At 40.1% G+C, this 27,569-nt stretch overlaps 1 long non-coding RNA gene across 2 annotated transcripts in view; it reads right to left on the reverse strand.

Annotated features, from left to right (window-relative positions):
• LOC144315226 (uncharacterized) overlaps window positions 1-27,569 on the reverse strand; it is a 53,814-nt gene that overhangs the window by 16,350 nt on the left and 9,895 nt on the right. The window contains exons 4-7 of one of the 2 annotated variants that reach the window (XR_013380974.1): window positions 15,720-16,161; window positions 15,527-15,622; window positions 1,601-1,686; window positions 235-957 (exon numbers count right to left, since the gene is read on the reverse strand). This is a non-coding gene — a long non-coding RNA (uncharacterized LOC144315226). Of the gene's footprint in view, window positions 1-234; window positions 958-1,600; window positions 1,687-15,526; window positions 15,623-15,719; window positions 16,162-27,569 lie in introns of those variants that run through there. The other variant, XR_013380975.1, reaches the window with a different exon arrangement.

A 27,569-nucleotide genomic window follows, 5' to 3' on the forward strand; every position in this document is an offset into this window, starting at 1 on the left:
ATTAACTTAGAAGCCTCTATGCAAAGGATAAAAACACTGCAGACCCAGATAAACCCTGGAGTAAGGAAGCTGAATGCAACTTGGATTTCTGGCCCCTGGCCCTCTGGCGGAGGGTTGGAAGTGCACTCTACTAGCCTCACTCTCCCATAGGGATTTATTCCCATGTAGCAGTGACCCTGACGAGGGGCTTCAGAAGCTAATGTGACTTCCCAAAGACCCCCTCTACCTCCCTAGCTCTGCATCCATGTCCAGTTTGATTTAGCCAGAAACTCGGCACCTCTCACCTAAAACTTTGTAGCTGTCTTCATCCTACTAGCCTCTCTACTCCCTACACTCTAGTTTATGGAGCTAATTATCCCAAGAGAAATTTTCTCCACATTCCCTACTGTATAATAAAAATCTGTCTGCAGATGAAAAACAAATGCTCTACAAGGGATGCAAGACCCTTCCTAGTTTGCCCTGACTTTTTAAAAACCCTCTTTGCCTCTTCCAGTTTTCTGCTGTGAAATTACCACTCCAGGTCCTTGGTGCAAGAACAAAGATACAAGCTGACTCCTTTGCTGGAAATGCATTTTGACCTTTTTCTGGTGAGCTCTTATTCATCCATCAATACCAGCTTAAATGTCATTTCCTCTCTGAATCCTACAGCTGTGGACCTTGTTAGCTACCCATCCAGCATCCAGTCTCTTCTTCCTTTATATCACTTCCCATACCACACATATTACTCAAGAGAAGTTTATTTCAAGGAAAAGGTCTTTTTTTTTGGTGAAGCCCATCATAAGAATCTCCTTCCTTTACAATGTCTCAGATGGTTGTTATTGTCCTAGGAGTGGGCACACGACCTGAAGTGACTGAAGGGAAGAAATTTTCTTCCACAGTCTGAACAGAGGTTTCTGTGTCTTCTCTCAGCCACAAACTAGGAAGCTGCTGGCCATCATCTTGCAGTCATTAGGGAACCTGAGATCAAATTCAGCCCACAGAAGAGGCAGAGCTGAGAGGAGCAGAACAATGGAGCTGGTGCCCTGGCCACACTGTAACTTTTACCACCATGACTTGGACATTGTGTTTTGTGATATAATAAATTCTGTATTGAGTTTGCTGGTACTTGCAGCCTACACTTCCTACTTCATGCATCTACTCTGACTTGCCTAGAGATTTTGCATTCCTTGATGCTCCCCTCCCATAGGACTTTGTCACAGCACATTCACATTTCTCTCTCCACGGACTGTAACTTCATTGATATCTGTATCTCTTTAGTGTCTTAAACAGGTCCCAGCATATCATAGGTTGCTAGATGTATAAGCTATGAACAAATGAATGAATGAATCCCTTGGCAATTCCAAAAGCCAATCCACTGAGTCACAAGTTAAGAAGAAGGTAACAAGAAACAAGGAGGGGAAAGAGCCTTTTCAAAGAGAATAGTGTAATAACTAGAGTTGTCAGTGTTTGGGATTGATTAGTGCTTTTACATTCAGTTTCCTATTGTGTCCCTACTTGCAAAAGGGACAGGAAATTAGTAAAATTATGGCAGGGAATCTACTTAAGAGCTTACAAAGAGTACAGATTTCTTGTAGGTTCAAATCCTGTCTTCCGTACTTACCAGCAATTGACCTTGAGCAACCTCTCCGAGCTTCAGTTTCTTCTCTATAATACCAGTATGATAATTTCTCACAGGGTTTCTTGAGGCTTAAATAAGATTAAAATAAAAAGAACCCATCACAGTATCTGGGCTAGAATAAATACCCACAATCATCCAGGGAAGTGTGGGAGTTGGGAAGGTTATTATATGTTTGTTTGTTTGTTTGTTTTAATTGAGAAAGGTTTCCTCAACAGAGAATCCTGCAACTCTCATTCTCTTATAGCTAAGATTCTCAGTGTCTGTCTCCACTTGCATCTGAGCTTAGCCTAGATAGGACTGTGGAAATGAGGGCGGGACATCCCTTATGTTGTGACAGGAGCCCTGTAGTTTGCTAGTTAAATTGGAACAGAAGAAGTAGGAAGAAGCTCAAGTCAGAAGTGCAGGCTGGAAAGGGCTGTGTGCTGGGCCCCTCCTCTGGCTGGGGCAGCTGTTTTCCTGCCTTACATTCAGTGGTGGGGGTGTTATCACTGCCATCTTAAGGAGAAGAGCTCCTAGGCTTAGGGCCATTAAGAACGTCCCCAAAGTCACCTGGTTAGTCAGGGGCGGGGTTTCTAACCCATGTCCATTGGGTTTGAGACTAAGAAGGAGGCCAGAGAGCCTGAGAATCAGAGATTCTGGGGTCTGAGTGTACCAAGTACAATAGCAGGGAGTTGAGGCGACACAGTGTTTATTTGCATTTTTTCCCCTTTGTCCTGAGAGAGAATGGTCTATTAGTAATTTAATTCCTTCCCTGCAGTCCGTGCAACATAATTCTCTGACAGTGTGCATTCAGGCCAGTCCACAGGGGGACGAGAAAAAAATGAAGTAGGACTCTCAGAAATCATGTTCCTTACATGAAAATAGATCAGCAGTGGGAGGGGGTGATCTGAAAATAGCCTGAGGGAGTGAGAGACAAAACATGTGAAACAGCTAGAGGGAGGCTGAGACAACTGTGATGTGCGGAAGAAAGGGCAGGATGCAGGGAGTGAGAGAGGAGCTGAAGAAGGGAAGAGACAGGGATGGTTCTTTTCAGGATGCTGCTCCACCATCCATTCATCCCCTCAGGCAAAATTATTCCTAAAAAGACAGGGTGTTTTAAATTGTGTCAACTTAGTTAAAGTACCACTTCCTTAGTGGTCTACCTGCCCTTCCAGGAACAACTGAAAGAAATAAATAAGGAGAACGATGGATAGATACATAACATTTCCCCTAGATTGAAATTAACACATTTATTATGTAAAATCTGGAAAGTGCAGAAAAGCATAGTGAGCAAAATCACCTATCCCACTTCAAATATAATAATTATTAGCATTTCATATGTTGATTTCAGGCTTTGTCTATCTGTGTCTTGAGATAAGTCCACGATGTTGCAGCGTAACAAAAAGAAACTTAAGAATCTCCAAGTTCCTCAACAGAGACACACGCTCCTGAACCTTCTGAAGTCTCCAGAGCTACCTGTGTTCTAGTAGATATCAGATCCCTAGCTTCTTGAAGATTGTGAACCTTCAATTATGCCCTGTCTCTTCTGCATCATAAAATGGATTTTAAAATAGTAGTTAAAGCCACACATTGCTCTATCACCTCATTTCTCATCTTTACCTCCTGAAAGAATTGTCTTTCCTGGCTGATGCCACTCCCATCTCTAATCCATTACTATTTTAAGATGTTTGTATATATAATTTTCTATTTGTTATTAATTCCTATCTTATTTATTACTTAATTACATGTGTTGGTAAATTACATATATAATTAATAATTGCTTGTTTTGAAACCTTGCTTCATTTTCCAAATCCCTCACAGCTTCAGCCCCCAGGGAACATTATCGGTAGCTCTTCTCTCCGGGATCATTCTCCAGCTTCCCCAGAAAAGACTACCAGTTTCTTCTCCAGACCTGCTGGAGTTCTGGGGGATAAATGAGGAAAGGAGGCTGGTGCTCTACTTTTCAAAATGCAGGCTTGTACTTATTCCGCTGGTTTTAGCAATCATCTCCCCACCTCTGCTGTTCATGGATAGGAGAGAAATCCAGGATTCTAGTTGCCTTTCACAGGACCTGAATGCAGCAGTTTCATTTCCAGCCCATCCTCCCTGCCCTGCTATGGTCCTGTATAAATAGACCTAATTCTTCATCCCTCCCTTCATCCATGCCCTTTGGCATGTGACTGCAGCTCCTTTCTCTTAAGACCCAGAGCCTATTCCCACCCCTGGAATTTAGCCTTGATTATGTGACTTGCTTTGGCCAATACAATGAGGTGTGAACAACACAGTGTGCCAACTCTGAGTCTGGTCCTAAAGAGGTCTAGAAATTTTCACTGGTGCTCCCATGTCTCTGTCCTATGAGAAAGGCACAGTCATCCTAGTATACTGGCCTTGGGGAGGGGATGAGGGACTTCTGGAGCAGAGCTGCCCCTGCTGGGGTACCCTCGCCAAACTCAGCCTGAGAAAAGCCCCAGCTGACCCACAAACACAGGAGGGCGCCTGTTAATCTTCAAAGGTGGGAAAAACAAAAGGTTACTGTATGCCCCTGGGATTTTATGATTGCCACACTTTACTATTATGACTATAGCTAGTCAATGCCCCTGTCCCTCTGACACATAAGGTTTTCCAGAGGCTGGGGGAGGGTGGGATATCACCTATTTTCTCTGTCATCTTCTTTCCAAAGTTACCACTTCTCCATCGATTCATGCAATGTTCATGTTCAAAATTTTAACATCTCTCTTTCAGTGTCTTTCACTCTCTCATTTTCTTTGTCTTTCTTAACCTGTTTTACTCCTTTATTGTCATTTTAGAGGATCATTCCAGGGTTAGGGGAAATAAGAGATAAATATGTATGCTTAATCAGAAGTCCCTCTTTCTGGGCAGCCTGGGTGGCTCAGCGGTTTAGTGTAGCCTTCAGCCCAGGGCCTGATCCTGGAGACCCAGGATCGAGTCCCCTCTGCCTCTCTCTCTCTCTCTCTCTCTCTCTCTGTGTGTCTCTCATGAATAAATAAATAAAATCTTTGAAATAAAAAAATTTTTAAAAAGAAGTCCCTCTTTCCTAAACACTTTGCTTTTTTGGTACGGCAGAGGCAATGTGATAGTTCACTGAACAATTTTCATCTTTCTCCTGGGTACAGCCCACCCAGCTACTTGCATCTAAGTTCTGGCCAACAGAATGTGAGCACAAATGACTTATGCTGCCTTCATGACTCTCTCCTTTCCTTGCTATCTGATACACAGTATATTGGTAGCAATTATTGTTTAGTCTTTAGATTACAGAATATCAAAGGGAATTTTGGCTATGTTGGGAAAGGAATGACTATCCTCCATACATGGACACATGAGATTTCATATGTCCCTTTTTGGGAGGAGAGGAAGAGTAACTTTTTATTTGTGCAATACATAAATGCATGCTGGTAGGTGGGTGCGTGACTGATATTGTTGTTTAGAAGCTAAATATGGAAAGAAAGATGTATTTGGACCCTAAGATTCCAAAAGGATGGACTGTACGAAGTGTTATTTATTAAACTTTGTACCTCTGCAGCCATTCTCAGTTCTTTGCTCTATTTAAGGATATAAAGCCCAACATAACATTTTTCAGACTTACTTAAAAGTTTCTAATTAGATTCTGCTAATTAGGGGCACTGCTCTGACTACCCAGATTCCCTCCAGACTACTTGCTGTACTAAGGAGTGGGCAGACACAATAGAGTCTTTCTCTTGACTGGTTATTCGTAGTCCAGCTGATCAAGTGACTCAAGAGAACCCACATTACTTTTATCTTCCCCCATGTGTTAAGGTACATCTGGACCCAGAGACCTCACCATGCGCTTCCCATGTACACTGTGCAGCTTTATTCATCTTGAGTGCAAAGTATGCTTTCTTTTTTTGTATATTTTTTATTGGGGTTCGATTTGCCAACATATAGCATAATACCCAGTGCTCATCCCGTCAAGTGCCTGTCACACAGTCACCCCAACCCCCCGCCCACCTCCCTTTCCACCACTCTTTGTTCATTTCCCAGAGTTAGGAGTCTCTCATGTTCTATCACCCTCTGATTTTTCCCACTCATTTTCTCTCCTTTCCCCTTTATTCCCTTTCACTATTTTTTATATTCCCCAAATGAATCAGACCATATAATGTTTGTCTTCTCCGACTGACTTACTTCACTCAGCAAAATACCCTCTAGTTCCATCCACGTTAAAGCAAATGGTGGGTGTATGTCATTTCTAATGGCTGCATAATATTCCATTGAAAATGTATGCTTTCAACAATCACAGCATAATGGTGTTGGAGAAGCATGGAGGTGAGGAGATGATTCCAAGGCCCCTGCCAAGATGACTGGCCCCAAGTATGGGACAAACAATAAGGATACTTCCAGAAGAAGAAGTCCCTCACCTATTCAACTGACCATTACTAATCATCTTCCAGTGTCTCCTAAAGTGATGTTGGTGACTAGTCTCACAGCTTTCAGGACTGAAATGGTACAGGTTTCTGACAGTGGGCTGTAGTACATAAACACCATGTTTGGAGTTAGAAAGCAGATTGAGAGCATTTTCTGTAGGACTCCAGCAAAGATCCATGGAAAATGGCTGTAAACCAGGTTTCAATCAGTCAAGGTTGAGATCTCAGTTAACGTGTCCATATCAGATGAGGCTAGTGCTTTATCAACCATAAACTGAACTAGCAGAATCAGACTAGAGCAAAGTTCCACCATTCACACATTACTGAATAAAGGCCACTGATTGTGTCAGGCGACAGGTCAATTCTTTCTCAGCCAGATAATTTAAAAGTCCCAAAGCCCAAGTGCTGGAGTCCAGTATTTACCCTGCTAAATTTCTGGTCTTGCCCTAGAATGTAACACACAACGAACTTGAATATCTGCTACAGTGCCTGCATCCAAGAGTATCTTCTCCCCCAAGGTCTGACGCTCTGACAAGCCTAGTGTGGTTGCTGGCTAACTGCTTGCCCTATTTTTTAGTGGTACTCAGTATTTAATTCTGGTCTTTTTCTCTCTCCACACTCTCTTCCTGCCTCCCAATGACATCATCCATTTTCATGGTTTCAAACTTCATCTATAGGCTGATGTTCCTCAACTATATGCTGTACTTGACAAACCTTAAACTTCTCTAACCTCAGCAATTGCATCGCCAAACCCTCAGATGGATATCTCCATCTGAATACCTCACAAACATCTCAGATTTGACATGTCTCAAGCTAGAACACTTGATCTCTTTTTCTATTGATACTACCCTTTTATATGCCATTCTTCTACCTGTGACATGGATATCATCATCTTTCACCTGGAACACAAATTCCATTTTTGGCCTCTACTACACCATTCTTATAGCAGACAAAGTGAACCTTAAAAAATGTAAGCTAGATTTGTATTTTCATGATGATTTCTTTTTTAAAAATTTTTATTTAAACTCAATTAGCCAACATATTACATCATTAGTTTCAGATGTTTTCAATAATTCATCAGTTGCATATAACACCCAGTGCTCATCGCATCATGCGTCCTCCTTAATGCCCTTCACCCAGTTATCCCATCCCCCCACCAACCTCCCCTCCAGGGACTTCAGTTTATTTCCTTATAGTTAAGAGTCTCTCATGGTTTATCTCCCTCTCCGATTTTTTAAATGATGACTTCTCATGTAAGTATTAAAAAATTCACTAGTCATTTGGAGAATGTTTTCAACTAACTTCTTAAAAAAGAATTAGTGGGTAGTATATTTACTAGTGAATATGAAAATGTTTTGAATAACTGTTTGGTTAGATATAAAATCTGGGCTAATAATCTTTCTTCTCATGCCTACCAAAATTCCAGGTATTGCTCCATTGTCTGCTAGCATTTATTACTGAAGAAAATAAGTTGTCACCAGTCTAATAATAATGCTTCTGTAGTTAAGCTCCTCATTTGTTTCATTCCTTTTGTCAGAGGTACTCATAAGACTCTCTTTCCTCTTTATAATTCAAAAATTGTGCCTGACTGTATCTAGATGTTGGAATCATTTTATTAATTTTACCTAAAAAGTGAGCAATTTTAGTCATTCCAATGTGAGATCTCTTCTAAATTCAAGAAACATTTCCAATAATATCTTTCCTAATTTGATCTTGTTCCAATGGTTTGGTTCTAAAAGAAGCATTTTTAATTATCTGGTAAAGCTGCTGCTATCTATCTTCTATATTCATAATCTTCTTTCTCCTTTCCTCCATCCATAGGGTGGATCCAAAAATCCATAGGGAGATTTTTATTTAGATAGAAGAGCAAAGGATGAGGAAAGAAAAGGGAGAATATAGGTATCTCCTCTGAGCAGACCAATTAAATAAACGTACTGCCTCAGGGAGGACCCAGCCTTGAAGGTGAACAGAAGGTACCTTTGATTGGACATAACCTCATATCAGAGAACACAGCTTTGGGAATGGAGAAAGGACAGGATTCCAGCTCATACTTGCACCCTGGGACCTGTATTGTGCACAACATGTGTGCACATACCTGGCAGCTCTGGTTCTAGTTTCTCCTAAGGCGTGAGCTATCACGTCATGATTTAGTTGTATGAGAAAATAAGCCTTTTGTTTGTTTGTTTGTTTTAAATAATTCTATCGCTCATAACTAAATGAAATTGGTAATTCTGTACACATGATATAATCATTCCTTCAAAAGCTAGTAAATAAGGTACAGAGAGTACTGGAGTCAGTGATTGGCTGAGGCAGAACAGGAAGTCTGAGAATAGCTGCTGTGGATACAGCCTTAGGTAGCCTTACTAATGGGCACAGAACATGTTAAGTAGTAGTCTGTGAGCTGAAGTTACACATATCTGCCAAAGAACTGGCTATCAGGACAATGAGTTCCTGAGATACCATCTCACAGTACCTTAGGGTTGGGAATGAAGGTCATTTTCTTGGTTATAGGGACCAACTTAATAAGATAGAGTGTATTTATATCATCTTGAACATTCAGAAGAGAAAGGAGTTAGAAACAGATCTTCCAGTTCACAATGGAGGCCTTTTCTGGTTACTACTTAGGCCCAGGGAATCAGTCTAGTCTCTGGGCTCCTGCCTTTCCCCAGTATAGTTGGGGGGGGGGGGGTGGTAACCATTGTGCAACAATACAGTCTGACCCTTTCTGTCAACAGTTGGAAGGAAGGAAGGAAGGAAGGAAGGAAGGAAGGAAGGAAGGAAGGAAGGAAGGAGAGAAGGAAAAGAAAGAAGGAAGGAAAGAATGAAGGAAGGAAAGGTTGAAGGAAGGAAGAAAAGGTGGAAGGCAGGCTGGCAGGCAGATACTTACAATAAGGTTAAAATATCGCTATTAGATTAAATACAATTCCTCTTAGAGATAGCTGTATCTTATAAATAAGGTGGAGGGGAGTATCAAGCTACTGGAGCTAAGCTAAAAATACAAACTCCTTGAAGGAACTAAATTTAATTAGTTTTTCTATCCCTTGTGCTTAGTAAGGTACATAGCATAGAGTTGGTTTCCTGAGTGGGAAAATCCTTGTTGAATGCACCAGCATGAGCTGTGGAATAACTATGGCAGTGCCTACACAATACTCTTAAAACCATGCCTCTTCAGTGAAGCTACCCATGCCCATTCCTCAGAGGCAGTTGATTTGTCTCTTGTGTTCTCAACATACTGCACACATCTCCATTAGCACTTATATCTACTGCAATATTTTCCTTCATGTATGTCTGCATTAGTTTATGAACTTTTATCTTTGTATACATAGCACCTGTCCACTAGAAGAGCTTATTAATTAAGAGGTTATTAATAAATTAACCAACAAATGAAAGAAGGTAGAGAACAAAGGTGGATAGGCAGACAACCTACTAGTCTGCCTATATAATACATATAAAGAGACAGCAGAACTCCTGTCACTCTGAGAGTTGAGATGTAGAGTTTGGGCTGTGGTGGCTTACTCTGAGCACCCTTCTCACAAGTCCGTTAAAATGAAGAAATGAAAGCAATCTATTCTCTTGGGCAGCTCTGACAATTAGCTTTTGCTGTGTAAAATTTTTTGCTACTCCCAATATTAACAGCTTAAAATATCCAAGCAACCATTTATCTAGCTATCCAGTTTATAAGTTGACGGATCTAGATTGGGCTTAGTAGAGATGTTTAGCTAGTCTTAGCTTGGCTCCCTTATATGCTTGTGGCCAGGTAGAGGTCAGCTGACATAGGCTAGGTAAGGCTGAGAATGTCTACTCCACATGTCTTTAACCATCATCCTAGAACTAGAAGGATAATCCAGCCCTGTTCACCTCACGGAGATGGCAAACGTAGAAGCGCAAGCCCAATTATGCAAGCATTTTTGAGGCTCTGCTTGAGTTACATCTGCTATCTCATTGACCAAAAGGATGAAGAACTGGGGCCATTAATGTAATCTACCTAATTGCATTAATCCAATTGACTAATCTAATGAAAAGGCTCTTCATCTCTGTGAGAGCAAATAATTATTTTAAAAGCACATCACAGACATACCATTGTTTGGCACCGACATAAATACTTCTGGGCAAAAAAATTCCAAAGCTTTCCTAGAAAGTCAAATCACCGATCACAAAGTTAAATCTCTCTATATAAAGCCAGAGGTGCTAATACATTGGTCAATAACTTGATAGGTCTAAGATTTTGCTCTATTTGCATGCTAACATATTAGCCTGCCATAGTTTCATGGATACTGGCAGAAGACATGGAACTGCCAGGTCAAAAACAAAAGACATTTTATTACTCACAGCAAGAGCAGCAACTAGAGCATCATCATTTTTGCATCAGTTCCCTGAGGCCAATTGCCATAAAGCAATGCTTAGAGGTAAAGTGACACCTGTGTATTCAGTGTGTTGCATTACTAGAAAGGAAAATTGAATTTTAAAAAATCCAAATATTATATAATAGCTAGGAAGCATGCCTTCCTTGGCTATGGAAAGAGACACTATGTCCATCTTGTAGGCTTTGGCTACAACATTACTGAAAAAAATAATTAGAAATAAGGGCGCCTGGGTGGCTCTGTCAGTTAGGCATCTGACTCTTGATTTCCTCCCAGGTCATGATCTCAGGATTGTGAGATCAAGTCCCGTGCCATGCTTTGCACTGGGTGTGCTGCAGCCTGCTTAAGATTCTGTCTCTCTCTCTCTTCCCCTCCCCACCCTTTCTCTTAAAAAAAAAAAAAAAAAAAGAATGAATGAAAGAAAGAAAGAAAGAAAGAAAGAAAGAAAAGAAAAGAAAAGAAAAGAAGAAAAAGAAAAAGAGATAGTTAGAAACAAAGGCAGTTAGTTCACAACATGTATGAAAATGCAAGAGATTTATGGAGAACTGTATCCTGATAACATAAAATATAATTTTGGCCCCTCTGTTTTAAGGCCTTGGCCAGAGCCAGGATTCATGTAGGGACTGAATTTCTGTTTTTGGTGTGTATACTAACTGCAGACCCAGGATCACATGCACAGACACAACAGAGTGGGGCCAATATCAGTGAACCACTATCCTGCAGTCTACCTTTACTAACTCTGTTTGAGTCCATGCTTTGCTATAAATGGGCTGGATTGCTGAAAGCAAAGGCTTATATCTGAGTCTCAGTTACCCCACCTATAAAATAAAGGGTAGATCCTCTGCCCTGGGCTATAGTACTCTTTCCTGGCAGCTTTAGGTGTTACCTGGCGAGCCTCTCTGGAGAACAGCCCTCAAAAGCCACCAAGATGGCAAGTCACACCCACCCCTACTCTGGAGGTGCAGACAGCGATGGAAGTGAGAGCAGCAAACAAACAAACAAAAAACCCCCCAGCACCTTTCCTTCAAAGTAGAATAACTCCACTGTGCAATACATATTCCAGAGCTCCTGTGAAATCCAGCTGAGGTCAAATGCTTGCGTAGCTCTTTCCCCTGCCCTATCTTACTTCCCTCATTCCCTTTCTCCTGAGAGCATTCCCTCTATAAATCATGAGGAAATGATTTACTCAAATCCCTGACTTGGGCTCTGCTTTTAGGAAACCTAATCCAAGACAGAGAATAATACCTGGCCCAGAGGGCTGTGATAAAAGATACAGTTCAGAAGTAAAAGAGTTGTAGCAGTTTTCCTACCATTTCTGACTCTGGCTCTCAGAATTACTTTGCACCCTGTCCTGATTTATGAAGTGATCTTCCCACTTAAGCTCACCTTTCTTGGTTCACCAGGGTCAAAGGTGTTCCAGACCCCTAACTTCCATTTAGATGGTCATAGTCTACGACAGGCTACATCATACTTTGTGGCAACCTACAGCAGCAAAATTCTGGGTCATTCAGAGAAGTTGGAGAGCCTCCAAACAAAGCCATGTGACCTGCAGTGATGTGTATGTATGAGAGAGTGAGAGCGAGAGTGAGAGCTAGCGAGAAAGAATGTGAAACATTCTCTGCCATAGTAGTGCATATAACCATAGTATAGTTAACATAAAGTCAAAAATAATATGCCAGGCTGAGCCTGGGAGTGATGTCAGGAAAGACAGTTATTCATTGGGCTATCTTAGCTTTCAGGTCACTGCACTTAACCTGTTGCAACTATAACTTACACAAAAATCTATGCAGACATGTACCAATCATGCCTTTGGCAATGCCAATGCCCAGAAAGCCACCTGACATCTTCACTGGTACTGATGCCATCATTAATGCCAAGCTTCTAGATAAATCATCTTCCTCTTTGGTTGTAGAGAGTTAGCCATTTCTTAACCTAGGCAGTAAACTCTTTGGGTATGAGTACCAAACCAGATACATGCTACCAAACTTTGAGCCATTTTTACAGTTCTTTAATTTCTGTTTCCAGGACCACTCTGAACTCCAAAATGAGCTCATATGACCTTCTTTTGCTATGATAAATGGCTGGTCCATCCCCAGAACTTGTCTTTGCTGCTATATTTCTGCTTAGAAACTGCTCTTTTGCCCTCCACCTCCCCACCTGCTACCTCTCCCTTGAGCTCAATCAGCCCATTAGACTCAGGTTGTGTTTTTTCTTCTGACACTTTTGCCATCTAAATAAAGACTATTCTGGACACAGTGTACTGAACGCTTCAATATAACACTGTGATTGGCAGCAGTTTTTATTAGTACTGAAGCCAAGCCCTCAAAGTCAAACTAGCCAGGGGTGAGTCACAAGAGTCCAGCTCAAATCCACAACTCCATTCTGCTCTCACATCCCCCACATGTGCAGACAGAACTGTGCCTATTCTTTGCTGGCCAAAAAAGGCAGAGAACTGGTATAATCATTTAGATCATCAGGGCAAAGCTCTTCTCTCATAGCCAGGCATGTATCTCCAACAGGATCTCCAATCAAACACAAGTAAAACAGCATAAAAATGGGAATGGAATCAGATGGTATCCATCCTAATAGATTTGGGAAAAATATCTGGCTTCTCAATAGGGTCTCATTTTAGAAGTGCAGAAGCTAGTCCCCAGAATGCAAATGCTTCTACTTAAAATGTTCTTTTGACTCAACAAGGCAGCATCTGCATATTGGGAGACCTGCTAGCACAAATTTATTTCAGAAGAGAAGAAGAAATTTGCAAGCAATTGGTGCTCAGAGTCATCTTACTTCCTAGTGCCTCAAAGGGAATGAGAGCTGTGGCGAAGAGACAGGCACAGATGCTGCTCCAGTGCTTCCTCATTTAGAACATTCAAATCATCAGAACACTGAGATACATTTATTTGTCACTCTGAAATGTTGACGGTTTTTTAATCTAAAAATATTTACTCTTTTGTTGGGCCTTAGAAAATCAAGATTTGAGAGCCCCTCCGCTCCCCATCCCCATTTCTGTAAACATTCATAACAATTCACAAGTGGTCAGGGATGAATAGCTATATAGACAATTCGGTAGAAACCAACACAGTGACAAAGGTTTCAGAATCTTGTTCTGGTAGTCAAGGAACAGAATTAAAAGTAAAACAACCACCTCCACTTCTAGTAACAAGGCAAAGAATTGTCACTGGAGAAGCTGCCTCAGAGGCATCAATATACAGTGGAAGGGCTTTTCTTTAATCTCATATTACTGTGGTGTATGAGCATAGCTAATATCCAAATCAAGACATCTATTTATGCCGTCAAGAAGATGACAATTGTCCATATTGGCCTGGAAACTAGAAAGGATCATGGAATATTGATGAAATTGTAATAATAGAAGGTGACAGTTGGTAGAGTCTGGAAAGCAGAATAGAGTGTGCACCACTGTCCAAAATGAAATGACACTGTCAATGTTGAACCCCATATTCAGTACCTTAAGAGCTGTGTTCTAGGAAAAAGCAAGCATAATGTATTCCCTGCACATTTCCTGGGCAATTTCACCCAATCTTATGACTTCAGTTACAGAAACATGCTGGTGACTCTCAAATTGAGAACCACACCTGCTGGGAGGTCCAGATATTCCATAGACATCTCACAATTTATAAATCTAACCTCAATTCAGTGCCTTCTCCTTCATGACCAAAACTTGGAGTTCCTTCTTCCTTACCTGCCATAACCAATCAATCAAATTCTATTAATTCTTCTTCTGTAATAGGATTTAAACTCCATCTCCAATATGGATCTTTCCATCACAAATGTCACTACTTGATTCAGGTCTATCTCATGAATTACTTCAACGGTCTTCTAAATGGTTTGCTTGCTTCCAACTTTGCCTCCATTAAGGCAGTCTTCTTCAAATCTCTTCCCCTGCCATCTAAATGACTTTTAAAACCACAAATATGATGATGTCCTTGTCCTGCAATGACTCACTACTGCCTTCAGGCTAACTCCCAAATGCTTTATAAACTGTCTAGTGTCCTGCACAATGTATCCTCTCAACCTCATCTTATCATTCTCCTCCTTCCACTGTACCTTCTACCATCATGGACAATTTGCAGTTTCCACTCACTCTTCACCATCTGTCCTGGCCCATATTTTCTCTTTTACCAAACTGGATCCTGCTCATTTTTCCAGACTCAGGTCAGACATACTTGATCTGGAACATCTTCCCATAGCATTATTTAACATTATGTATCACATATTATAAAGGATCCCTATGACTAGAAGGTAGGTACCATGTCATGGGTGGCCCATAATAATGGCTCAATAGAAATATGCTCAATTAAAAAAAAATCTGGTCTTTTGTAGAGTATGTGACATATCCTGTAAAACTTTTCAAGTCCTTTTTTACTAAGCTTTCTGAGCAACTTCATATTCCTGTGCCCAGTTACCTTGTTATTAGGAATAAATCCAAATGGGAGGGGGATCCCTGGGTTGCACAGCGGTTTAGCGCCTGCCTTTGGCCCAGGGCGCAATCCTGGAGACCCGGGATCGAATCCCACGTCGGGCTCCCGGTGCATGGAGCCTGCTTCTCCCTCTGCCTGTGTCTCTGCCTCTCTCTCTCTCTCTCTGTGACTATCATAAATAAATAAAATTAAAAAAAAATCCAAATGGGAGGACATAAGCAACCATAATACTAATAATACATATTATTCATAGTAAAAAAAAAAAAAGAATGAAACTCTATGCTTAATCACTCATTATATATCAATTCTAGGATTGCTTCCCCCAAGATGAACAGATGGAAGTGAGGGGCTAAAATATCAAAAAGGTCACACCTTCTACTGTGGCATACACCCCCAGGACACAGGCCATGTAATCCTGCCAGGATGTTTTCTTGGCCTGACCTGTGTCCTCTGGCTAACTAGCTTTAGGTGGCTGGTCTCATCACAAAGGATGTAACAAGAGAACAAGCTCTGCTTAATATCAAGCTGTGAGGGAAATGGTGGCTGGAAAGCCGAATGAAGTAAGAGACTTACTATCTGCCTTCAAAACTGTTCAAACGTTAACATTTGATCTCCTACTGATACAAACAGGATCTTAAAGTAAATACCTTCCACTCCTCTCACAGATGTTCAGTCAGTGGGAATCTTTTGGAAACAAAGGAAGCTATCTATATTTTCCACACATACCTATTATAGGGAATCTTGAGAGTCATCTTAGCATTTGGCTGGCTCTGCCCATGGGAACACGGCAGGGGTAGCCTTTCTGGATCTGATCCTGGGCACCTGGAGAAAGTATCAAAGAAAACCACAAAATGATTTAAAAGAACCACATATTTGCATCAAAAAAGACACTATCTTCAAATGTGGCAAATTATCTTACCTATCAATGTCAAGTCTCAGCCAGAGGCTATAGATCTATATGGACAAGGAGCCAATAGTTTCCAACTCTACTATTTAGGTTAAAAGAGGAGCATCCTACAATAAGGATTATTAAATATCAGTATTATTCATCCAGAGTGAGAATGTAATCCTTTTCTCTGAAAAGCTCTAAAAAGAGAGCTAGTCTACTTGGAATGTCAATTATTGACAGGGCAATGAACTCTATGGGCTCTCAGTTTCCCTTTTGACTGCATGATTCTATAAATCCTTCTAATTGAAGGCTGTCAACTATACCAAGTGATTTGTATTTATTTTTCCTCTGAGGAGAAAAAAAGCTAAAGTCACGGACAGGTGGCTCATCTGAGGTCCAAGCTTTCAGAAGAAAGAAGGCCTCTCCTCACTTTATAAATTCCCAGTGGCCATTCTGTGGACTTGATGTACACCTGCAAATGAGAACCAAGAATAGAATTATAAGTCAAAAGAACATATCTGCAGTGGCTGTTTCTCCTAACATTGACTAGAAACACACTCATGCCATCAGGTACCCTAAGTTGGTACATGATAATAATAAAGTATTTGTTGCTGAAAATTTAACACTAAAATTTTGTAAGGTGAACAGAACCAAATGCAAAAGACAATGGGAAAAATCAAAATAGCCCATACTCATAGAGGGAGGAGGACAACGCTAGATTCTTCTATTCTTAGGAGAAAACAGAGAAGAAGATATATTTTAGAGACAGAGTTCCATTGGGTAGAAGTGTGACAATTTCATTTTAATTAATTAATTAACTAATTAATTAATTTTTAATTTAAATTAAATTTAAGCAACATAAACTATATTACTAGTTTCAGAGGTAGAGTTCAGTGATTCATCAGTTGCATACAATACCCAGTGCTCATTACTGCAAGTGCCTTCCTTGATGCCCATCACCCAATTACCCCATCCTCCCACCTACCTCCCCTCCAGCAACCCTCAGTTTGTTTCCTAGAGTTAAGAGTCCCTTATGGTTTGTCTCCCTCTCTGTTTTTGTCTTATTTTATTTTTCCTTCCCTTCTCCTATATTCATCTGTTTTGTTTCTTAAGTTTCACATATGAGTGAAATCATATGGTATTTGTCTTTCTCTGGCTTATTTCGTTTAGCATATTTTTGTTATTTTATTTTTAAATTTTAAATTTGAGTATAGTTGGCACACCATGCCACATTATTTCAGGTGTACAACATAATGATTTGACAAGTTTATAAATTATGCTCTGTTTACATTTTAAAGCTTCATGAGGGAGGCTGTAAAAGGCCAATAAAAAACAAAATTCTTAGCATTAGGAGGAGGAGCTCACCAAATTTTCAGATGTATTTATGGATGTTTGACCATGATTATTAGTGTTCTACAAAATATGAAATCATTAACATATTCTGTCCTCAGCATTGTAGGTTTAATACTGCATATAGTTATTTGGACACCCTTACATCTGTTCAGTAATTACTGGCAATGAGGCAAAGTATTACCAGAAAAATATTCTACTGTTATGAGTATGTATTACTTTAAAAACATAAATTAGAGATTAAAAATATATATCTGACAATTGTATATGAAATATTATTTCCAACTGATAAGGGAATTTGTTTTAATAAGTCCTTGAGTTTGTAATGAATCTCTATTTCAGGATTTTCAAAGTACTTTTCTGACATTATCAGTTAATTGCCCAAAAAACCAAAATTGGAAGGCAAAGGAATGAATTCAATTTTTAGGCGAGGAAATAAGTGTTGACCTGAAATTTCTGGCTTTGATTTTCCCTCAGTAAGATGGGGGCTTTGAAGAACAGTAAGTGGGAGGATGAAGAGATCATTCTATCCCTAGGTAATCTGTTCTGCCACTTTCACCAATTTCTGAGAACTTAGAACCCCACCTTAAGGATTCAGAAATCCTAGACAAGTTCTTAATCAGTTCAGAAGGTATGGCTATGGCTCTACTTTAGAGATCTATGCCAAACCCTGGCCTCTCTTACAGTATGTTCCATAGCAGCTAAAAACCCACAGCCACAGAATGGCTAAATAAACTCTAGGAATGTTTTACTGTGGAAGTCTATGCAGCAGTTATAAATAACAACAAAATCCAAGTGTATTGACACATAAAGATCTTTGAGACATATTGCTGCATTAGAAAAAGCATGTTACAGAATGATATATACATTATTAATGTTAAAAAACACAAATGACACTATATCTTTCACATAACTGGTTTATTGAAAAATCTGATTAATTGCAATACAGATATGGAATTGCTTTGTTATTTCTTCAGTCACTACCTTTAACTGTGCTGAATCTCCCCCTTTCTAACCCTTAATGATGTATAGGACAGATCCCATAGCTTTCCAATTACTTTCACATATTAAACAGTCCAGTTCAATCTTCTCCATTCATCCTGGTTTACATAATCTATCTCACACTCTTCCTCCCACCTAGTTCAGCCTGACTCGAGCTGGAGGGACCTGCAATGGGGAGGATGACTGCTTGTTCTTTTGCTGCCTGTCTTCCTCCTTCATCTTCTAGGTCTGTCTCTCCGCTGCAGTAATCAGGAGTAGAGAGGTGGAACTGGAGTCTCTCTGTCTTTGAGGTCCTCACTTGGTTGACACTGTCTGGCCTTTGATGCCATTAAGTTAGCAGGCATCTTTTTTGAGGATTCTTCCTGAAACAGATGAAAAGCTCCGATGTGACCCCCCTTGGCCCACTTTCGAGGTTCAAACCGCATTTCCTAGCTGACAGCATCTCCTCTTGTGGAAGTCAGCCATGGAAGTCAGGGTAACAACAAGAATGTTCAAGCTACCTTCTTCCATGTCCACTTGAGGCACAGAAAACTCCTTTAACCTTGCCAAACCAACGCAACATGTAGCTGCTTCATTTTTCCGTCTCTATCCATTTCTCCTTTCAGCCTGCTCAAAGAGGTGTTGAGTGAAGAACAGCAAATCCACTCCTTAAGCAGTTGTCCAACTAGGACATTAGAGGCCAGTTTCTTCTTCTTGCTGACATTCTTCAAATAAAAAAGTGATTGTCTTGGAGACTTCCTTCTTTGGCTTGAGGGTTAGGCTAAAGCACCTCTTCTGATGCCCCACAGAGATGATAAGGAAACCTACAGTACTATCTCTCTAAATCAACAAATCACATTCTCACTTCCTTTCTTACACATCTGGTGGAGAGACCTATAGGGTGATGGTAGCACAGTCAGTTCTACTGTTTCTTAGAGAATACTGCAGGGAGATTCCCAAAGACTTCTCAGCTGCCATTCATCAACCTGTTACATACCTGTTACATCAACCTGTTACATACAGCTATATGTTCATAAAAACTAACTGATTGAGAGTGTTCTCCTCTGGGTAGGGACAAGGGATGATGGGCAGTGGTAAATGGGATTTAGTTTTGTATATATTGTTTGGGTTTTTGTAGAGAGAATGTTTTCATATATTTCATTCATTAATTCAAAAGAATATTGATTCTAGAGATATCAGGGATGGTTTAACCAGGCAGCCAAAGTTGGAACCTCAACACTGACCATCACACTGAGCTGGGGATCAGTGATCCTACACTGATAAAGCTTGTCAAAGTTTGACCGAGGAATTGCACTTTCTCCAGGAGAATAACTGGCAAGTAGAGCCACAGAACACAGCACAGACTCTTCACCCACGTTGCTGCTAATAGGACACAGACTAGAAGTCATTGTTCCCCTCCATGTTCCACCTGCTACAAGTCTGTGTGATCATCTGCTAGACTCTAATGAGAGAACCAGAAACCCTGCAGGAACCAACCCTGGGTGGAATGGGCAGTCTGGCAAGAGCATACAGAGGGAGAAGAGAGCCTTGGTCGGCCATGCTGAGTGCCACATGGAGCTACCACTTGTCAGGGCTTCCTGACAAACATTTAGAGGGCTGAGAGGAGGCTTAGTCAATATGCAAGAGGCTTGGAATACTCTCCTGCATGTTATTGTGCAAATCCAGAATAATAAAAGGTCCTCAAAGCACCTCTACCAGCAAGGTGAAGAAGCAATATAGTCCACTTCCATCAGCGTGGCAATGGGCATATGAAAGCATAGTTTTTACATCTTTGCCAAGACATAAGAATCTCAGTGGGTATCTGGAAAGGGGAGGAGTCTCCTACCTCTAGCAAGCTTCACTGAAATTGGACAGATGATTCAAACGGGGGATTAAAAACAGAAATCTGAAGGTTTCAGATAACAGTGCAAGTAATGTGATTTTGGTTCAAGACAAGTTTACTCTAGAGAGTACAGCTCTCTAAAACCTGTCCAGAATTTCTTCCATGACCTTGTCCTTTAACATCAAATTAAAAGTGAACTGTGATCTTTTTGTTTTAGAAATTACAACATATGCTCTTTAATTCTTAGCTTATGATCTAGGGTTCTAGTATGCTACCTCGTTAACCAAAGGCATACAAAATTTAGTGTTGGAAAGGAATTTCAGAGGTAATCCAATACAGCCATCTCAATTTACAGATAGGAAAATGGGAGATGTTAAGGTAGCTGCCCAAGGGCTCACTATGTTATAGTGGAAGAGGTAGTATTGCAATCTAGCTCCTCAGATTCCCAGGTCCATCATCTTTAACCATAAAATTTAGCCCCTAGTGGCACAAAGGAGTAGTTCTGAAAGTATGGTTTACCTTCATGATTACTGTTCTTCAACATTAGTGCTGATGGTAGAGAATAAAGAGTATCTTAAATGTTTACAGATACTCACACACAACCTCATTTGATTGTGACTCTGAGAAGCAAGCAGCAAAGCCATTATGAAGTCCATTTTACAAATACAGCAACTGAGTTCAAGAGATTTTTTGGTTTGTCCCAAATTTTGCAGAAGCTGTCAGTTCTGACTCTTACTTTAACTTTACTTCCATATCATCAATCATGAGTCTTTATTTTTTCCACAAAATTTTAACACCATAATTGACTACTTTACACCTGAACTTGATGTTTTATTCATCTCCACATGGATAAACCACAGATCAAGCATGTGCTTATTTTCGGATGTGTCTGTTAGAATTTTATTATGAGAATATGGTGTATTGAAATTAACAGCCAGAAGCCACACTGACTCAAAAAAGTACAATATGAGCCTGCTTTGCATTTTCTTAACTTGGGCTAAGATGACTTTGGGGAAAGGTTTCAGTCTGTGCACAGTCAGAGATACAATAGTAAGAATGTGGTCAATGACCTACAGGTGGCTGCTTCCAGTATCTTTCTTCCTGCTTCATCCCCTGGAGGCTTATATCTATCTCCCACTCATTGCTCCCCCCACATCTACAAGGCACCCTCAGTTAGTTCTGTGAACAGAAAAATATGTTAGCTTTACCAGGCAGACCTTGACACATGGCTTGCTCAGCCTCTGGAGCCTACTGCCTCTTACCTTCAATACACACCACTTGGCCATATTAATTTTTGTCACAGGGGGGAGATTGGTCAGTGAAATCTAAATGGGCTTTTCCTATTTATTGATACAATTTCGTGGCAAGAGCAATTTTCAGAGCTTATTTTCCACTCCATTGAATCCCATGTTACTGCAAATGAATATATTCCTCGGTCAGTGCAATGGCAAAACACAGTTGTAAGTGCTTTATGCTTCATTTGGATAAAGAGTTCAGGATATTACCAAATATAAAAGGAAGTTAAGGGCCATATTTCATTAGAAAGCTGTCTCCCCTGTTAATAAAACCTGATGTCGGTGGTAGATGTGTAAAAAAATCAGAGCAGGGACTTGCAGCTCTGGCTGACATTCAATAAGGCAGTACAGTGGTTCTAAACGCCACCTGAGTATGCCACCTCTCTAGTCAAACCAATATCAACAGCCCAAATATCAGGAAGAAACTGGACTGTGAGTTGGGTATTTCACAGAAAATTGAAAATTCCAATCCCAGGCCAAGGTATGTTCTTCAGAGGATGGCTTTGCTGCCATTAATGGAAGACTCAAGCTAACATTGACAAGTGTAGGAGGTAACAGGTAAGCCTGTGTGGCCTGATGTGTTGTGGCTTTAATAAATGATCTAGTGGATGGGCTTCTTTTTCATCTGTTGGATATAGAAAAAGGTAGCACCATCTCATTTCTCGAATGAGAAACCGTAGGAACTGCCCTAGGTGAAGTTGGGGAATTCAGACTTCTATAAAAACTAGGTCATTCTCAAATTAAAGGCTTCTCAATGTCACAGAGTGAAGAGAAAATTCCTTTCTGCATCTGGACCCATAACCTAGTCTTTTCCATACCCTATCTCTATAGTGAGTGATCCATATCATAACACTCTCCACCAAATTATAGCTAGATCACAACTAAAGCTGGTAGCTCATTTTATTTAGCCACCAACCCTTGAGAAATCATAGAAGTTATTGGCTTTTATAGGTGCTATGAAGGATACCTTAAAATCCAGGACATAGACGTCCCCTTTTATCAGTTACCTGACAGGTGCATTAGATCGTATACTCTACTCTCACTGAACTTTTCAAAAATTCCAAATTCAGGTCAAGAGTTCTGTCACTGCCTAACGCTTTCTCATCACCCAATATTAGGCAGATTCATGGACCCAGCCCTGCTCCTGACCTCCACATTTCTGTTTTCTATCTTGGAGAAAAACTTTTACCCAAATTTCAATTTCTTTTTTGTTGTTGTTGTTTTCATTTCTTTTTTTTTTTTTAATTTCTAATGCTTAAGCTACTATAGATCATCAAACTCATTTTTCTATCATCCAAAAGAGTCTGATGTCTCCTCAGAGGAAGGGCATCTATAGATCCATGCCTTATCCACCTACTTGCCTTCTTTGTTCATGCCAAGAAGGCAGCTTCAAACCTAGGTGTAAGGCAGACAGTCCATGCCCCAGGATCAATACTCGGTGTAATAGATACAGCTATGAAAAAAAAAAAAAAAGATACTGCTATGGAGTGTGATAAGCCCTGAAGCACTCTATTCCAAGCTGGTAGTTTGGATTTTGGCTTTTACCTTGTGCTTAGCCTGAAGCCTTATCAGGTTTCACCTGTACACACATTCTGATCCTGGATATTGAGGTCTTCTTTGGTCACATTTCTGTCTGTGCTTTCTGTCCAACTGGGCCTTTTGAACATCAAGCCTGCCCTTCCAACTCAAATTCCCAGCCTTTTCAATGCCCCCACCCCCACTATATCCTAACCCTTGACACAAGACCATAGGTGCAAAACTTGGCTTTGCTACTTACTAAATGAGCAAGTTTCCTAAACTCTCTGAACTTTATTTTCCTCATTTGTAAAATGGGTTTAATAATGCCCATCTTATAAAGTTATGGTAAGAATGAAATGATTTAAGATGCCCGGTTCTTAATAGGAACCAGATACACATTATTCTTTTCTCCTTTTTCCTGGATATACTATCTGCTCTTTACTTAGTGTTCAAACATGATACATGATTTCCTACCAGAGTCACAATTCACCAGAGAAACACCAACCAGAAGTAATTCTTTGGGCTTCAGAATTTAGTGAATTTGATTAAAAGTTCAGTAGCTTGGAAATATTCACATCAAAGCTAGTTTGTAGCTAGATTTCATCCAGATTCAGATTTAATACCTACATTCTGGAAAATTTGTATTCTTACTTAGGTGAGATTGTTTGTCATGAAGTTTTCCCTTGAGTTTTAGTTAAAGGTGTTTTTTAAAAGTCCAAAATAATCTTGTTTGAGCTAAGAGGAAAAAATTCAGCTATTTTTTTTTTAATCAAAACTTGATCAGCACAGGCAAAGCCTTCTTTGCAGTTAATGCAGATGCATTAACACCAGGTCTCACACATAGTTAGTGCTCAATATTGGTCTCTTTAATTCCCCAATTAATTTAATTAATTCCCCAATTAATCTGCCCAATTATGATTTCTTTCTTCCTTAATTTGGTCCTTGTGTTCTCTTATTCGAGGTGAGCAAAGTAAAAAATAACATCATTAAAGAATTCTTGGATATCACTAATATCTGTCCAGAAAGATCTATCTATAATTTTTAAGTATTTTTCAGTATTTATGAATTCATTGATATATTGTTTTAAAATTGGCATTTATTGAACACTCACTATGTACCAGGCATTGAGCTGGGTGCCACATTCTCAAAATTCTTGACCTGAAGACTCTTTCTCTTTGTAGGGGAGACCAAGATATAAGAGATAAATCTCATGCTATTCACTAAGTGTGACAAGACAGTAAAATGACTCTTTGATATAAACGTAAGAAGAGCTCTCAGTTTTTCAAGTGAAATCCAAAGTCACAACTTAGAGACTGATAATTTATACACCCAATCATCAGCTATCCTATGTGAGGAATTCCATATTTTCCCAAAGAGCTGCAGTACGTTGAAAAGTCTAATGAGAAAAGGGCATTTGTGTAAATGTCAGGGAGACTGGTTGTCAAGATGGGAGGATGGAGCATAGACCATGATGGGACTGTGAGCATCAGCAGAGGGGCAGTGGTTACAGAGATGAATGAAAATTCTCCTCAGCAAAGGTGAACAATGTCAGAGAATGACCACAGACAAAAATACCAAAACATTATTTGTTTGGAATTTAGACCACCGTTGGGTTAAAGGAAAGAAGAAAAAAATCCTAAATTGATTGAATATTTATTTTTTAAAAAACACAAACTTGGGGAAAATGGTACAAGAGACTTTACCTTAAACAGATAAGATTAAAATTCCTCCCATTGGTGGAATTTCAGATTTAAGATTTCAGGTAAATTCAGATACAAGGAAATAAAGTTTCATTTTCACACTAGAGTTGGCGATTACGAAATCCATGCCATCTACATTATCATTGTTTTTTAATATATTGGACAATGAGCACCTTGGAAAAAAGATTTGGTCTTGTTTAACACATAAACTCAAAATGGATGAAAGATCTAAATGTGAGACAAGATTCCATGAAAATCCTAGAGGAGAACACAGGCAACACCCTTTTTGAACTCAGCCACAGTAACTTCTTGCAAGATACATCCACGAAGGCAAAAGAAACAAAAGCAAAAATGAACTATTGGGACTCCATCAAGATAAGAAGCTTTTGGGGATCCCTGGGTGGCGCAGCGGTTTGGCGCCTGCCTTTGGCCCAGGGCGCGATCCTGGAGACCCGGGATCGAATCCCACGTCGGGCTCCCAGGGCATGGAGCCTGCTTCTCCCTCTGCCTTTGTCTCTGCCTCTCTCTCTCTCTCTCTCTCTCTGTGACTATCATAAAAAAAAAAAATTTAAAAAAAAGATAAGAAGCTTTTGCACAGCAAAGGATACAGTCAACAAAACTCAAAGACAACCTACAGAATGGGAGAAGATATTTGCAAATGACATATCAGATAAAGGGCTAGTTTCCAAGATCTATAAAGAACTTACTAAACTCAACACCAAAGAAACAAACAACCCAATCATGAAATGGGCAAAAGACATGAACAGAAATCTCACAGAGGAAGACATAGACATGGCCAACACGCACATGAGAAAATGCTCTGCATCACTTGCCATCAGAGAAATACAAATCAAAACCACAATGAGATACCACCTCACACCAGTGAGAATGGGGAAAATTAACAAGGCAGGAAACAACAAATGTTGGAGAGGATGCGGAGAAAAGGGAACCCTCTTGCACTGTTGGTGGGAATGTGAACTGGTGCAGCCACTCTGGAAAACTGTGTAAAGGTTCCTCAAAGAGTTAAAAATAGACCTGCCTACAACCCAGCAATTGCACTGTTGGGGATTTACCCCAAAGATACAGATGCAATGAAACGCCGGGACACCTGCACCTGATGTTTCTAGCAGCAATGTCCACAATAGCCAAACTGTGGAAGGAGCCTTGGTGTCCATCGAAAGATGAATGGATAAAGAAGCTGTGGTCTATGTATACAATGGAATATTACTCAGCCATTAGAAATGACAAATACCCACCATTTACTTCAACGTGGATGGAACTGGAGGGTATTATGCTGAGTGAAATAAGTCAATTGGAGAATGACAAACATTATATGTTCTCATTCATTTGGGGGATATAAATAATAGTGAAAGGGAATAGAAGGGAAGGGAGAAGAAATGGGTAGGAAATATCAGAAAGGGAGACAGAACATAAAGACTCCTAACTCTGGGAAATGAACTAGGGGTGGTGGAAGGGGAGGAGGACGGGTGGTGGGGGTGACTTGGTGATGGGCACTGAGGGGGGCACTTGACGGGATGAGTATGTTGGCAAATTGAACACCAAGAAAAAATAAATTTATTATTAAAAAAATAAAACCATGAGAACTATAAAAAAACATATCTTGTTCTGAAGAGTGGGCAAAGTATAGATTTTGGGGACTATGTTCCTCTGTGTTTGAGTTTTAGCTCTGTCACTTATTGACTGTATAAACTTTTGGAATCTCTGTTTCCTCATCGGCAAACTACAGATTATATAAGTTACCATCTATTAAGGATGTTATGAAGATTTAATTAAATAATGTGTAGGAGGTTATTGGGTACTCAGATAATCAGCTCATGTTTCTTTTTTCCCTGTACCTCCTCTTTTCCCAGCACATAGCAAAGAACATAACACATATCAGATACTCAATAAACACATGGCTTCCCCCTGCCTGCAGCACCTTCCCCACTTGTACTGCCTAGCAGGATCCTGGAACAGCACCTCCCTGCTCTTCCCTTAAACATTTTCAAGCGGAACTTCATTAGACTATGTCTTTCCAGTAGCTGATGAAGTCATTAATGTTATTATTTCCATGTTGTAGACCAAGAAACAAAGGCACAGAATGGTTCAGTAACATCCTCAGAGTCACACAGCTAGTAAGATAATGGAACCAAGATATTTCCAACCTCTAAACGCTCTCTTCTCCTGATTCCCGGTTCATCCAATTCAAAGGTCACACTTCTTTCACATTACCACACTCCTCCTTCCCACAGATCAGTTTTTCTACGTATAAATTCCTCATTTGGTTTGAGATAGCTTTGACAAAGTTAAACTTTAAATTCCTAGGGGAAGAACTTCGTGATTTTGAGCTCTATAAAACACTATGGCATGCAGCCACTTTTTCAAATTTCTGCTATATCAGCCAGTAAGCTCTTAGTGAGAACCAATATTTGGTCTTGGGTTCTGAAGGATTTTGGAACTGCAACTGAAGATCTTGAGCCATAAAGACAGATGGGACACTGAAGTTAGCCTAATCAATGACATGCAGTTCCCTTCGACTTCTATTTTCTTCGTGGAGAGTGAAGCACCAGCTCAGGGGCTGTGGTGTGATGGAGCTTGGCAGTACAAATCAAAGAAAGAGAAGAATCCAAAGATGACTTCCTCTTCAAACAAAAATTTCCTTGGATAGTTTTTTAAAAGATTTTATTTATTTATTTATTTATTTATTTGAGAGAGTGAGGAGCAGAGAGATAGCATAAGCCAGGGGAGGAGCAGAGGGAGAGGGAGAAGCAGACTTCCCACAGAGCAGGGAGCTCGACACAGAGCTAGATCCTGGGCCTCCAAGATCATGACCTGAGCCGAAGGCAGATGTTTAACCAATTGAGCACCCCAGGCACCCCTCCTTGGATATTTTATAAGAGATAATGATCAGTAATGTTTCCTTCTGTACCTTGAATATCAAAGTGGTGGTCTCTCATCCACTAAGGCTGGCCATTTCCAGTAACAATGCAAACTCCAGGAAAGCTGGGCTCATTGTTCATTCTATCTCAAGTGCCCAGCACAGGACCTGGCACATGGCAGGTTATCTTTTTTCTTCTTTCTTTCTTTCTTTTTTTTTTTTTTTACATGGCAGGTTATCAATAAATATCCACTAGATTAATAACTAAATGAATTTTCTTCTCATTTTGAAGACTGTAACTCAAAAACTGCAATC

This window comes from Canis aureus, chromosome 6, assembly GCF_053574225.1.
Source record: "Canis aureus isolate CA01 chromosome 6, VMU_Caureus_v.1.0, whole genome shotgun sequence".
NCBI lineage: Eukaryota > Metazoa > Chordata > Mammalia > Carnivora > Canidae > Canis > Canis aureus.